This window comes from Mustela nigripes, chromosome 4 (assembly GCF_022355385.1).
Source record: "Mustela nigripes isolate SB6536 chromosome 4, MUSNIG.SB6536, whole genome shotgun sequence".
Classification (NCBI taxonomy): domain Eukaryota; kingdom Metazoa; phylum Chordata; class Mammalia; order Carnivora; family Mustelidae; genus Mustela; species Mustela nigripes.
In genome coordinates this window covers 120,148,764-120,163,015 of record NC_081560.1, presented here as the reverse complement: position 1 = coordinate 120,163,015, position 14,252 = coordinate 120,148,764, and the positions used below count along the sequence as shown (strand labels likewise).

Here is a 14,252-nt window from a genome sequence, read left to right as displayed (position 1 = left end):
ATACTATATTTGAGAGCAAATATTTACTGTCTTACTAAATACAGAGATAAACCCACGTGGATAAACATCTGTGGTGATTAGAGGGTTATTAAAGCTTTCAAGTTCTGGAGAGTGAGCTTAAGAATATCAATGAGGGGGGTGCCTGGGTGGTTCAGTGGGTTAAAGCCTCTGCCTTCGGCTCAGGTCATGATCCCAGTGTCCTGGGATCGAGCCCCGTTTCAGGCTCTCTCCTCAGCAGGGAGCCTGCTTCCTCCTCTCTCTCTCTGCCTGCCTCTCTGCCTATTTGTGATCTGTCAAATTTAAAAAAAAAATTATTAAAAAAAAGAATATCAATGAGGGCACTCATTATGAAGGAGGCAGGTAGCTCTAGAAAGTGGAGAGCCATCCCCCAGGGCAAGCTAAGTCTATCTTTGTTGCTGTTGTGGGTTTTTTTGTACCCATGAACACAGAATCCAAATATTACAACATGAACAGGGTCACTCCGGAAAGACAGACAAGGCTTGCATTCAACTAATCGGATAAATGGCAAATGGAAATAGGTCTAAAAGAACTTGAGGTTTCTAGGGTGAATGAGTGAAACACCTGTCTCATCCAGCCTCCTGGTCAAAGATACAGACCTGCAGGGGGCGGGAATGGGTGGGGGAGGCTGCTGAGGACAGAGGAAGTTCTCAACTACACTTTAACAGAGCTTCCTCAGCAAGCACATCTAATACCGAAGCTGACTAACTCCACTGATAACTTGCAAAAAAGTCTACCTGAGCTCAATCCTCCCTTGGCTCCCAACACCCCTACGACTGGCCTCTACCTGGGAGAATGCTTGGATAAAAATAGATAAAATCCTTAGACTGAAAGAGATGCTCTTTCTAAATGCTTGTATCACATTCCCTATCTCCCCTCTTATTAACACCACAAGTGACAATGTAATTGTTGCATTCATTACGCAGGTTAACTTCTCAACCTGAGAGCAAACATCTTCTCTCTTTTGTATTCTCTTTGTCTAGTATATGCTTGGTATAGTTGAAATGAAAAAATGTTAACTTAATGAATTCTTCACAGTAATGATGTACTGTCCTTTGAATATGGAAATGACCTTACCACCTCCCTACTAATTGACATGTGCTTCGCATATGAAAAGCTGGGTGCCAAGCCCCCCCCCACCTCATTTTCTTATCTCCCCCTTGGAGTCAAATGCTAACATTTTCTGGGTACCAAACTGATAGAAGAGGTGTCATCTGTAGCCATAAGGTAAGTCTAGGTATTCGATGCCCACAATAGAAACCATCTATGTTTAAAAGGTAAAGTGGAATTACAGTTAGTAGTAAAACTGAGTTGGGGGGGGGATTTATATTGATTTATGTTTCCAAGCTTTTCTGACTGCAGACACATTAAGAAATCCATTTTGTTAAACCCATCCTTTATACCCATTATATATAGGAAAAAATATATAGCATATATATTTATATATAAGAATATAAATATATTTAAATAAAAATAAAAATATATTATATACATATATTTATATAAATATAAATATATAATAAATATAATTATATACATATTATATAAATATATAATTATAAATATTATATGCATATAGAGATGTATGTAGGTAAAATACATATATAGATAAATATAATGGAAAAACAATACAAGTACATAAATGGAATAATAAATGTCTTTCATGATTAGCTACATGAACTTTAAAACTGTAAGGGGTTTGTTAACCTACAGTCTGAAAACACTTTAACAGTTTTTTTTTTTTTTATAACAATCCCAGAAGACTACTATTTTAATTATTATTCACCTTTGGATGTTGTTGTTGTTGTTTGAAACAGTGCCAGATCAACTGTATTCCTAGTTCTTGCTGCCTTTCTTCTCTGGCACAGAAATCCCAACATTCTCTGCATTTCTAATGCCCCCCTGCTGCATTAAGGAAGTACAGATAACACCTGCAGGGTTGACCTGGACCTTTCTCTCTATTTGCTTTTGGGTCTTTCCACAATCATCAGGGAGCCAGACTCTGGGGTGTTTGGCTCCTCAGAGCCCTTGGGGACTGGTTGTCACGTCACTGGGCAGCAGGTGGACCACACAGCCCTGTGTTGGAGGGATCTGTTGTTTGTGATTGCCATAAAAGTGGAATTTAAAGAACGTCATGCATTTTGTTTCTAAAAGTTAATGAAACATGTCGATAGGACTTGTAATACAAAAATGGGGCACTTGGGTGGCTCAGTGGGTTAAGCCTCTGCCTTCAACTCAGGTCATAATCTCAGGGTCCTGGGATCAAGCCCCACATCGGGCTCTCTGCTCAACAGGGAGCCTGCTTCCCCCGTCTCTGCCTGCCTCTCTGCCCACTTGTGATCTCTCTCTGTCAAATAAATAAATAAAATCTTAAAAAAAAAAAATGCTGCGGCCTGGAGAGACTGTCAGGTTTGTGCCTTCTGGTCCGCCAGAGCATCGCCTTCTTTTCCCGCGGGGCACATTCCTCCTCCTTGGTAGTCTATTGAGTTTAATGATGTATGCTTGTGTCCTATCACCTGTGTAATACTGGTGTTCGATTATCGATGTGTGTTGTAGCTAAAACCTGTTTTTGTGTTTTCTATCTTAATGCAATGCCATGTTCTACTGTTATAACCCAAGGGTTATATGAATAGAAAGAACATTCATTGTATTGCATACAAAGTAATTACATTTGAGACCATTTTGTCATAGACTCTACAGTAAACATTGTCAGTCAACAACATACAAAACAAATGGAGACAGTGCTTTCTACCTTCAAAAAACCCAGTAACTCTAATCTCTCAGGACAAGATAAATCTCTAACATCTTAACCACAACAAATCATTTAATAACAAAGTTTTAGCATCCCGGTGAGCCAGATTTTCTCGGTGAATTAATTATCAATAACGCTTAAAATTCTGCTTCTTTGAAGGAGCATATTTTTAAGAGTCTTGAGTATTACGGAGAAACCTAGGAATCTTAATTGAATGTGGATAAGTTATTTTGTGTAATTTGGTTGTATTCTAGCCTTTGAATTAATCACAGTTTTGCAAACCCTGTTCTTCTGGAGCAAAAGTCTAGTTCTCAACCAGAAACAGTTTTTTTTTCTTTCCCCTTTCACTCTAGCAAATATTTGGCAATTTCTTTTTTCTTCCTTATTTTTTTTTTTTTAAGATTTATTTATTTGACAGACTGAGATCACAAGTAGGCAGGGAAGGAGGCAGAGAGAGAAGAGGAAGCAGGCTCCCTGCTGAGCAGAGAGCCCGATGCAGGGCTTGATCCCAGGACCCTGAGATCATGACCTGAGCCAAAGGCAGAGGCTTTAACCCACTGAGCTACACAGGCACCCGGTATTTGGCAATTTCTAAAGACATTTTTGATTGTCATGACTTGAAGGGTGGGTGGAAGATAAACTATCGGCTTCTAGTGGCGAGACGAAATAGGAGATATTTACTTGGTGTTTGTCCTCCTTTCTTGGCACAGAACCACTAAAATCTTACAAGTCTCTAGGGTGATAACCATGTCTTTGGCATGCTAATAGATGACTGGTGGCTGGGGTCCCTGGATGGCTTCAGGGTAGGGGGAAGGGGCTGGCCACCAGAAAGAGAAGGCAAGATGGGAGCATCAGAACCTTCAGTTCCACCCCCGCAACTGGAGAGGGCTGAGGGGCTGAAGGTTACCTTCAGTCACCAACGGCCAGTGAGTTGATCAATTCTGCCTACATAATGAAGTCTCCATTAAAACCCCTGCAGAGTGGGGCGAGGAGAGCTCTGGGATTGGTGAGTACATCAAGGTGCTGGTAGGGTCATGTGCTCGGAGAGAGTGTGGAAATACCGCGCCCACCCATGCATACCAGCCTTCAATCTGGCTGTTCCTTAGTTGTAACCATTACCATGAACCAATAATCATAGGTAAACTGTTCTCCCATGTTCTGTGAGCCATTCTCACAAATTATTGAAGCTGAAGAAGGGGTAATGGGAACCCTTGAATTATAACCCGTTGGTCAGAGTCATGGGTGACAACCTTGGGGACAGGGAGGTGTGTGAAGTGGGGCCAGTCTTGTGGGATTGAGCACTTAACCTGTGGGGTCCACACTGACTCCTGGTAGTGAGCGTCAGAATGGACTGGAAGGGAAGGTCGGTTGGAATCCACAGAGGACTGGTCGTCATCAGCGTGGAAAAACCACACTCAAGTGGTATGGGGAGGGTTGTGAGTAAAGAGCTCAGAAGTGAGTAGAGATCAGGGACATTCCTGAGTAACCTTCGGTGCACAAGGCAGCCATCACAACCAAGAATTATCCAGCCCCAAATGTCAGTAATGCTGAGGTTGAAAAATTGCTTATGTGCATAGTTGTGTAATGTTTCCAAGGTTACAAAAACAACAAAAGGCAGAGGCTCACGTAACAAGCTTAGGAATGAAAGGATTTCGATATGATGTTTATGAAACTATTAAAATTTCCAGGTGGTGACTACAGCTGAACACCGACACATCTAGAAGGAAATTCTGAATGTATCAATTGAATAACATAGCACTGACAGGGGACAATACCAGGCTAATTCTTCAGTACTCTGTACTAAGAACAGTGTCAGAAATTATTTCTGAAATCATGGGCTGAACCATATGAGATCACTATTTTAATAGGCCGAACACCATCAACTATGGGCAGTTTCATATGATCCAATCAAATCAAATTACTTTCTTACTACTTACTTTTTATTTACTTGAAGAACATCATCAAACAGGAAAACACTGACAAAATATAGTATTAGAGATGCATTTAAATAATAATGTAGATAAAGGAAATTGGGTAAAGCCAATAGCTTGCCTAGCTTTTAGTCATACTAACGAATAAGATGTTTCTGTTTCGAATAGTGTCTATCTGGTTGTTCAGAACGTGTTGAGCTTCTCGGAAAAAGAAGTAGCCTTACCCGACTTCTACGGTTTCTTAGTGTGGCTCATGAATGCAATCAACAGTTGAAAATATGAGCTAGGAAAAACATACCCCGTAGAATGTAATTATTTTTTATCTTTAGCTTTTTAAAAAATGAGCTCTGGAAATCACATTTTGGTAAGTGATGAGCCATTTCTCTTACACTCCCGATTCCTTGCACTCCCTACTGGCTCCCCTACAGACACCAGCATGAGAAGCTAATGTTCTAATCACTTGTTTCTGCAGCAGAAAGGAACATTAATCAATTTGCATGTCAACAGCTTTCCAAAGGTATGGGCTCCTCTCCTCTCCTAGTTCCTGCCCTCACTCAAAAAAGCACCATCTGTATTTTATCTGTTGATAAAGTTGTCATCTCTTCAATGGCCTTTTCTGTCTCCAGACAACTCTTTGGGAACCCATGTGAAAAGAAGAATTGTTAATATCCACTAAAGAATATTTTTCATCAGTAATTTAATTGTTCAACTAATATAAAGAGGCTTGAGAGGCAAAAACCAGAAGTCCCATCCAGAGGAATGGGCAAAACTAATTTGCTGAACAGCATGGTGACAAAAGGATCTTGATTTGGGAGGACAGATCCCTGGACAAAGTTATTTTCAGAAAAATGAATGTATTAAAAAGCTGCAACTTTTTTTTTAAGAGTTTATTTATTTATTTGGCAGAGATCACAAGTAGGCAGAGGGGCAGGCAGAGAGAGAGAGAGAGGAGGAAGCAGGCTCCCTGCTAAGCAGAGAGCCCAGAGCAGGGCTCGATCCTAGGACCCTAGGATCATGACCTGAGCCGAAGGCAGAGGCTTTAACCCATGGAGCCACCCAGGCGCCCCAAACTGTGACATTTTGATAAGCCAATTTTACTACCTTAGTAAGCACATGGCGCTTTAAAAAAAAAAAAAAAAAAGCATCAGTTAACAACAACAAAAAACCTTGGGAAAACTCTTGAGGAATTACTTCTCCACCCAATGAATCATATTTTCCAAGTCTTTAAAGTGAACATGCTCTTAAATTTAGGAAGCTCCTTTATCCTCTTCTCAAGGATCTTAGGATCATCATTATTCAATACGTTCAATGGGAATCGAAGTTATCTGAAATATCTGAGTGGTTTCTGAATATTAGAGGAACCACTTTTGTTTTACATCCCCACACACCTGATGTAGTAGGCGATAAGCTGCTTGCCTGGAGAAATTAATACAGTTTACAGAGTTGACTAATGTTTGCAATTTATGCCCTGGAGGAAAATAGCGCGATACACACAAATGGTTGTGAGCTGCGCCCATCCTTCGCTTCCAAGATACCTCATCTTTCTCAAATAACAATTGAGAGACGTAAATTAACATGGTGTTTTGTGTTCATTGTATTAAAACAATTTAGAATGCCATTTTAATCATTTAAAAATCCTTTCTTGCTAAAAGGATTCATGGGAGAAGAATTGATATAACATTTCCAGTTTCCAAGGTACTCTGTAATTTTCAAATGGCATCTTATCGAAAGATAGCCTGGCTTATTATCATATCTAAATGTCATATGGGCAAGAGGAAAATTGTATGTATAATGATGAAAATGAAAACTGCTCTGTTTCTAAAAGCTAATTTATTTAACCACTATGAGTTACCAAAATGCACTTCACGCAAAACAGCATATATTTTGATTTAAATATTTGGAATCAAGTAAGCACTAAGAGCCGTACTCTCGGGTTTGAAGGGGGAAGGAAATGTAGCTTGGTGACTTTTGTGAAAATACGGACCCCTGAACCATTTGTGATCGTTAGGCTTCTGTTGACAGCCACAATGAGGTCTTCATTATAAATCGAGAACACAGTGCTCATGAAAATATTGTTTACGTAAAAAGGGGTTATGCTTCAGAAAGTACGGCTTGTTAACTTCCACATTCCACACTAGAAAGGATTTAAGAGGATTATTTGTACAGATTGGAAGAAACAGGTTCTGAGAGGCTAATGGTAGATGCTATCCCTACTTGCTAAAGGTCAGATGGAGAAGTCTGCATCAAGCCCTTGCCTCCCAGCGCCACGGCCTCTTGCTCTACGCACAGGGCCTCACCGAGGCACCTCTTCCAGCACTAAGTATCAGCCTTGATCTCCCTATGTTCAAAGTTTTGCTCCCGAGAATGGTTCGACCTCATATGTAAAGCAGCCTTAGAATTATGCCCTCTGACGCCTTCACAACAGGGCGGCACTGAAGAAGGTAGTTTAGTTTAGTTATTTTCGTTTAGTATTTTACTATTTCTCAGTCAAAACTGCTGAGAACACAAGGGATAAACTATATTTTGCTTTTTACAAAGGACCGAATCACAAAACAGTCTCTAGGACATCAGCATATCGAAAGGATGCATGCGCCGGGCAGCTCTCTCTTCCGTCTTGGGCTCTGGAAACACTGACCTCATGGCCACATGGGACCAAACTGTCCTTACGATTTACAGAGCTCTTGAAGTTTTGGAAGTAATTTCTTTCTTTTTAAATTTTTTTTTCCCAATATTTTATTTATGTTTTTGGCAGAGGGAAAGAGAGGGGGAGAGAGAGAGCACAAGCAGGGGTTAGAGCAGAGAGAGAGAAGCATACTCTGTGCTGAGCAGGGAGCTGGCCTGGGGCTTGATCTCAGGACCCTGAGATCATGACCTGAGCAAAAGGCAGAGGCCTCACCAACTGGGCCACGCAGGTGCCCCTGTTTTGCAAGTAACTTCCAACTGCTGTTGTCTAATATGGCAATGGTCTAAAGGAAATAGCCTTCCTTTTTAGAATAAGAAAATAGCCCGGAATCAAATGATCTGGCGGCATGCCCCAAACAAGCCAGCAGTGCTAGAATTTTCAATTATCTTTAGTCCTCTGCTCTGTCAATAGCAACACGGTCCATGCAAGGACATTCTGGGATTCACCTTTATAAAGTCTTGCTTCTTAGGGAGTCTTAAAGAGTAATGCTACAGAGGAGAAATTAACAAATGGCCTTTGAGAGTTTCAAAATTTTTAATGCAAAGAAAAAAAAATACTCCTATTCAAGGCCAAGTAGCTTTATCCTGAGAATTATTATTATTATTATTATTTTAAAGATTTTATTTATTTATTTGACAGACAGAGATCACAAGTAGGCAGAAAGGCAGAGAGAGAGGAGTGGGGGAAGCAGGCTATCTGCCGAGCAAAGAGCCTGATGCAGGGCTCGATCCCAAGACCCTGGGATCATGACCTGAGACGAAGGCAGAGGCTTTAACCCACTGAGCCACCCAGGTGTCCCTAAAATTATTCTTATTTTCTAAAGAACCACTTAATCAACATCACTGTCATTCCAAGAGACACTGATTTTGATGCTCTGTAGTTACCACTCACATGAAGTTTTCATCTTCGAGCACCAGTGGCCCTAACAATGGTCCCATACCTTGCTGGGGTTGGAAAGCCAGCTTTTCAGGCTCAGAGGCTAACTGATGAAAATTTCAGTCTCTTAAGCTTGTGCTGTGCAATACAATGGAAAACAACTTTTATTGCCCAGAGTACAGGACCGTCTTCTGTCTACTGAACCCTGAAAGTGGTCAGCAAGTTCTAATTCTGGTGCAAGGGCTATTGCAGAGAGCCATTCGCTGTTCTTTCCATTAACTGGCATTTTGCTCACTTGAATTCTTTCCAGTGTGGGGAAAACAATTTCCCAAGCTCATTTCCCTGAGAAGTGCTTAGATCAAGCCCACGTTAGTTTAAGTAAACTGTTGATAAGATTGTGGGAATACTAAGATCTTTTCCCTAAAATGCCTGGCAGAGAAACCCTCATAAGAAAGGCCAAATTTTCAGAGCCAGGGTGTTTCAAAGAGCAAACCCATATGTATTGATTGCGCATTTAAAATCTCTGTTTGCTAGATGCTACACAACCCTGGGGCATTTGGGAAGATGTGGAGAAGAATACAGACCTCTGTTCTCATTTGCATAGCTTCATCATTTCGAGATGCCTCTGATGAGTGAATTTCCAAAGTCCTACGTATCTTGCCAAAGAGCACAGAGCCACTACCCACTCCATGACGAGTGGAGCAAGCAGCCCAAGGTTTGTCTCTGCTAATGAAATGTAACCAGAGAACATTTTTACTGCTGTCACATCGTGTCAAACAACACCAAAAAGCTGTTTTGAACACACCAGACAAACATGTTCCTTTGCAAATGAACTTATAAACAGAAGGGGAGCTTAAAATCAGGGGGTCTAATTACGGAAAGAGGAGTAAAATTTTTATTTGGCCTAAGCCAAAAGGCCAAGCGAGGGGTCCGTACGTGGGCAATATTCTCTTGTTCTTGACAAGAACCAGAGTCACATTTTAGATTTTTTAAAAACCTAAAGGGATGTTACCTAATTAAAACAGAAAAGCAAGACCTTTCAAAAAAGAAATCACATCACAAAATCTGCTTTTGTCTATGATGGTTAAAAAGACCAGAGATCCACTTGCCTAGACTTTTAAACTCTCTCCATCCTCCTGAACTAAACATGGTCTTTCCTCTCTCAATACTAAGATGCATAACTTTCCCTTACATGTTTCTGATTATTTTACTTGACATTTCCTAGAATTTCGTATAAGCACAGTGACCACTGTTTCTTCACACCATGTCATTTTTAACCCATGTGGTGGGACTCAATCCTTACCCACCCCACCGTGAATGTGAACCGGTGGTTTGGGAAATCCAGTGGGCATTTGTTTACCACCAGAACTCTCGAACGCATGCAACGTCATCATCTCCTCCCTCATTCTGGAAATGCACTCTGTTTGTGGCTTCTGTGACGCATCTGGCTTTGCTTCTGCTTCTCTTCTCTCCTTTTCAGTGTGTGTGTGTGTGTGTGTGTGTGTGTGTGTGTGGTGTCAGTCCTTCTCCTTTAACAGAGTTTCTTTCTTTTTTTTTTTTTTTTTAAAGATTTTATTTATTTATTTGTAAGAGAGAGTGAGAGCGAGCACAGGCAGACAGAGTGGAAGGCAGAGTCAGAGGGAGAAGCAGGCTCCCTGCGGAGCAAGGAGCCCGATGTGGGACTTGATCCCAGGACGCTGGGATCATGACCTGAGCCGAAGGCAGCTGCTTAACCAACTGAGCCACCCAGGCGTCCCTCCTTTAACAGAGTTTCAAATGCTAGTTCCTCAAGAGCCAACCCTCAGTGCCAGATGTTCTAATTCTCAACTTTCTTTCTCATCTGCATCTTTAATTCCATTCCCCACGTAAATGCTCATAATTCTCAAATGCATCCAAACCTCTTCTCTGAGCTCCAGACCTGCCCAACTATTCTCAAGGGCTTCCTGTATACAACCTGAGGAAAAGTCACTTCATTGTCCCCCCACTCTTCAAACCTGGCAACAATATTCTATACTACTGAATGCCGGTGCCTCCTTCTGATTTCCAGACCCCAAATCCTTGCACCATCCTTGACCGTGCTCCCCTTCACCACCAACATCTATTTCCTTCAGGACACCTACTGGTTTTGCCACCTTACTATTTCTCAACTCCCTTTCATTACTCAAACTGCTCTCATTCTAGTCCTTTTTACTGTCAGCTTCCCCCTCTCGAAAATACTCTGCTGCTGCTCTCCGTGTTCACTCTTTACTCCCCGGACACAAAGGAAAGGCTGCTCAATTACAATGTAAACCAACTAATCTCTTGGTAACTGACAAGCCTGAGTTGAATTTCCTAAGTCCTTAACCTCTGATCTCTGACTTTGGCATTCTAGGTCCCAACCTTGTTGGGACTTTGACTACTTAGAGAGGCAGTCTTGGATCCTACCCAGGCGGCTCTGCAAAGGTGATTTTCCTGGTTACACTGCTCTCTGCACGTCCTTCCCCAACAAATATCAACTAATTCTTGCTTAGCTGGTACCGGCTAATTCTTCAGAATTCAGCTCAAATCTAGATAAAATGTCACTTCCTCAGGGAATCGGTAATGTGTGTCTCCCTCCCCATATGCACCATGAAGGCAAGGTGCACGTCTATTTTATTCATTGCTTTATAGGTAGCATTTTGTAAGAACACAGAGAATATTTGCTGGCTAAATCAGTGCATGAGTCAAGGTGAATGAACGTGGTTAACGATCATATGGGAGGGGGCTAGAGAGTCAGGGCAGGGTCTTTAAATCTATATTCACATCAAGTGATGTCATAGATTAGAACATATGACTGCACTCATTCGCAGCTTTATGTAAATCATGCTTTGAGAATGTGTTCCTCGTGAAGAATAATGTTGAGAATCATCAATTTAGATCATAAATAAATGCACTTATGAATCTATATCCCTAGAGCTGTCAGAACAGCAAAATGCTTAGTGCTAGAAACCAGGTTTTGTACTTGGTATTGATATTGCACAGCATAATTTCTGACTCATCATTAAGTAAATTTCTAAATGTTTATTAACTGAATGCATACATAAGTCTCAAAGGAAAATAATGTGTACCTTTCATCACACATGCTACTTTCTGCTCTATATAAGGCTAAATGATGCTTAACTTTGATCTGCTGTTGTCTCTTCTAATGTCTTTGGGATGATAACTTCATATTGTAGAAAGAGAAGCCCTTAGTGGATAATTAGCAGCAATCAAGAGGAGCTTAAACATGCCATAAAGGTAGTTTCTGTCAAGAATAATTTTCTTTGTAGGAAATAAATGCTGTGAGACAGGCTGAAGCCACACGCCCAGCACAGACGTGTTCTGAGAAACATCTCCCCGGGCCATTTTCTCTCCAGCCATCTCCCGGACCAGCGATGCCCAGTACCTTCTGTGGACCGTTCTGCCACAGGGATCTGATTATGCTACAAGCTAGTGAGTTTCTCACAACCGAACTTCTAAATGTCTCACATGAATTGAGGTTTACAGTCAGGCCTTTTTTGTTGTTGTTGTTTTTGTCCCCCCTCTTTAAACCCAAATCAGCATCGTCGGTGAGAGACAACACCAACAATAATTTCACATGGAGAAATAATGTGATCCTTTTAGTTGGACTTTAATATCAATCTCATCTTTAGGGGATTCTGCAAAATCAAGGAGATCTTAAAAAAGAACCCTTCGATGGTGGAGCCAATCAACACCTCAGTTCTAAATGGTACAGATTTGGTGATCTATACAGAGATGTAGAGGCCTTTCAAGAATTATCCAGGGAATTTCGACTGATTGGAGCATGTCCATAGGCCCTGAAGTGGCAACCCTTAGAAGCTCCTTAAATACAGAGACGAAGGCACAATGTCCTTAAGGGGAAGAAATCTAATAATGAGACACCAGTCTTAACACGTGCAGACAGTTAAAGTTGCTAGTTCAACTAAAAAGCTTTTCCTGGGGAATAATTCAGAGTTTACCCTGTGTGATAGGACACCTAATTGAAACAATATTTTCAACTTTAGAAATCTTCAGGTACTAAGTATTTATTAGAAAGCTATAAAATATGAACAGTAAAGAGTGTAACAAAGAACAGGATGTACCCACGTATTTAGCTATTCTGAGGAATAAAAAAGGTTACATTTATCAATTTCTCTAGAATTTGGATCAATGATTTTAGGTATTTTTTTTTCATCAAGGTATTCCTTTTTTCTAATAATCAGTATTAAGGACCATGGGTTATGCATTCATTTGGATTTAGTATTAAGTGAGCTAGAAAAGTTTAAACAAATCTCTCCCAGTTAACTTATATTCATGTATAAGTATAATAACTAAGTTCTAGTCTATCAAATTAATGGGTTCAACTAACAATATTCTAAGTCACCTGGATGGAAATATTCATGTAATTACCCTTCTCTGTTCTTTAATCATAACTGAACTTTATTATTATTTTTTTTTTAATTTTAAAAGGTAGGGCTTGAACTCATGACCCTGAGATCAAGACCTGAGCTTTTACACAGACTCAGTGCAGGGTCTGCAAGTCTATATTCAGATCAAGTGGGTGTAGATCAAAACATGTGACCGGACTCAGTTGAGTTATCCAGGAGCCCCCAAACTTTCTTTTAACTAAATGCTCCCATTTTTACAAAAATGGTATTTATGCATCTTTTCCAGGCTAAGTTAAATTTTAGGATATGTTGCCAACGTGAGAGTAGTTTGTGTACATTACAGTACAGGCTTTCTGCCCAGGAAGTTTTCCATAATCGATATGCAGTAATTTTCTATGAATCAAGCAATTTATCAAATGCACTAGGATGCACTTCTAATGACTACTTCTACCAATAATATCATTAATTTTTATAGCCCTTTATAATTTACTAAGTATTTCTCCATACAGCTATCAATTACATCACAGAAGTACCATTTTAAAGGTAAGATGAGGGCACTGAGAGCCAGCGTTCACTCATGGCTGAGATCACTTGGCTGGAAATGACAGAGGCTTCTGGCCCGCCTCCAGGATCACATTTTTCATACCGATTCTCTTCAAATGAGAAGTATCCTCACCCTTCCTATCTAGTAACTGTCTGATCTGAACTTCCGTGCATTTCTTTCCCTTGTTCCCTTTGGTTGAAGCATGTGCAAGGGAGCCCACAAATGACCAGAATACATGAGATGCACGCGCAGCTAACTCTTGGAACCCAGTGGGACACCGAGAAGGATAAAGCCAATGCATGTTGTTTTCCCATCGCCACCCACTCTCAAGCCTGTGACTGGACTCAACTTTGGGCAAATAGGAGTTATACAAAAACTTTCATTATAAGAATCTAAAATTTGGTAGGAAGCAGAAATAGGCCAAAGAATGCTTTATTTAAAGACCTCTTTTTCTAGTAGCTGTAAAAGCATTCAGATGGTTGCTCATATAAGTTTTAGATGAATTTTGAATATTACCACCAGTTATATACACAAAATGTATCTATGTGATATATATATATTTGGAATGATCCATGGCAATTTAATTTTTTTTTTTTTTGCAACTTAATCTTACTTGAATGCATATACTTAAGGGTGAAAAAAACCACACTAACATAAATTATAAATAGGAGTTTTATATGGCACATGTTCCTCTAGGGATAAAGTCCAATAATAACAAAGGGAGTCTTATAATTTTTTTCTTATAATTTTTAAAACTGATAAGGATCCTAAATGGCCCCCTCTTCCATTTCAGTAGGATTAGTACTAATACCAGAAACTAAAGTCTAACCTTAGCATTGAGGCATATTTTAATCTACTGGAGAAAACCAGAAAATTGATATCTATCACCCACAGCACAGACAATCCCCAGACTGCATGGAGTTTGGTGTTAGAACGGCTCGTGCAATGATCTAAGAAAATCACTGAAAGGCTCTGCTACCATGTGACCTCAGGATGTACATCTGTGCTCCTCCAAACAGCAGAAGAAACAAAAGCAAATATATAGAGAAGAAACTGACTATGT

At 40.3% G+C, this 14,252-nt stretch overlaps 1 protein-coding gene across 2 annotated transcripts in view; it reads right to left on the bottom strand.

Annotated features, from left to right (window-relative positions):
• Positions 1-14,252, bottom strand: part of PRKG1 (protein kinase cGMP-dependent 1) — a 1,248,991-nt gene that overhangs the window by 96,992 nt on the left and 1,137,747 nt on the right. The window lies entirely within an intron of this gene.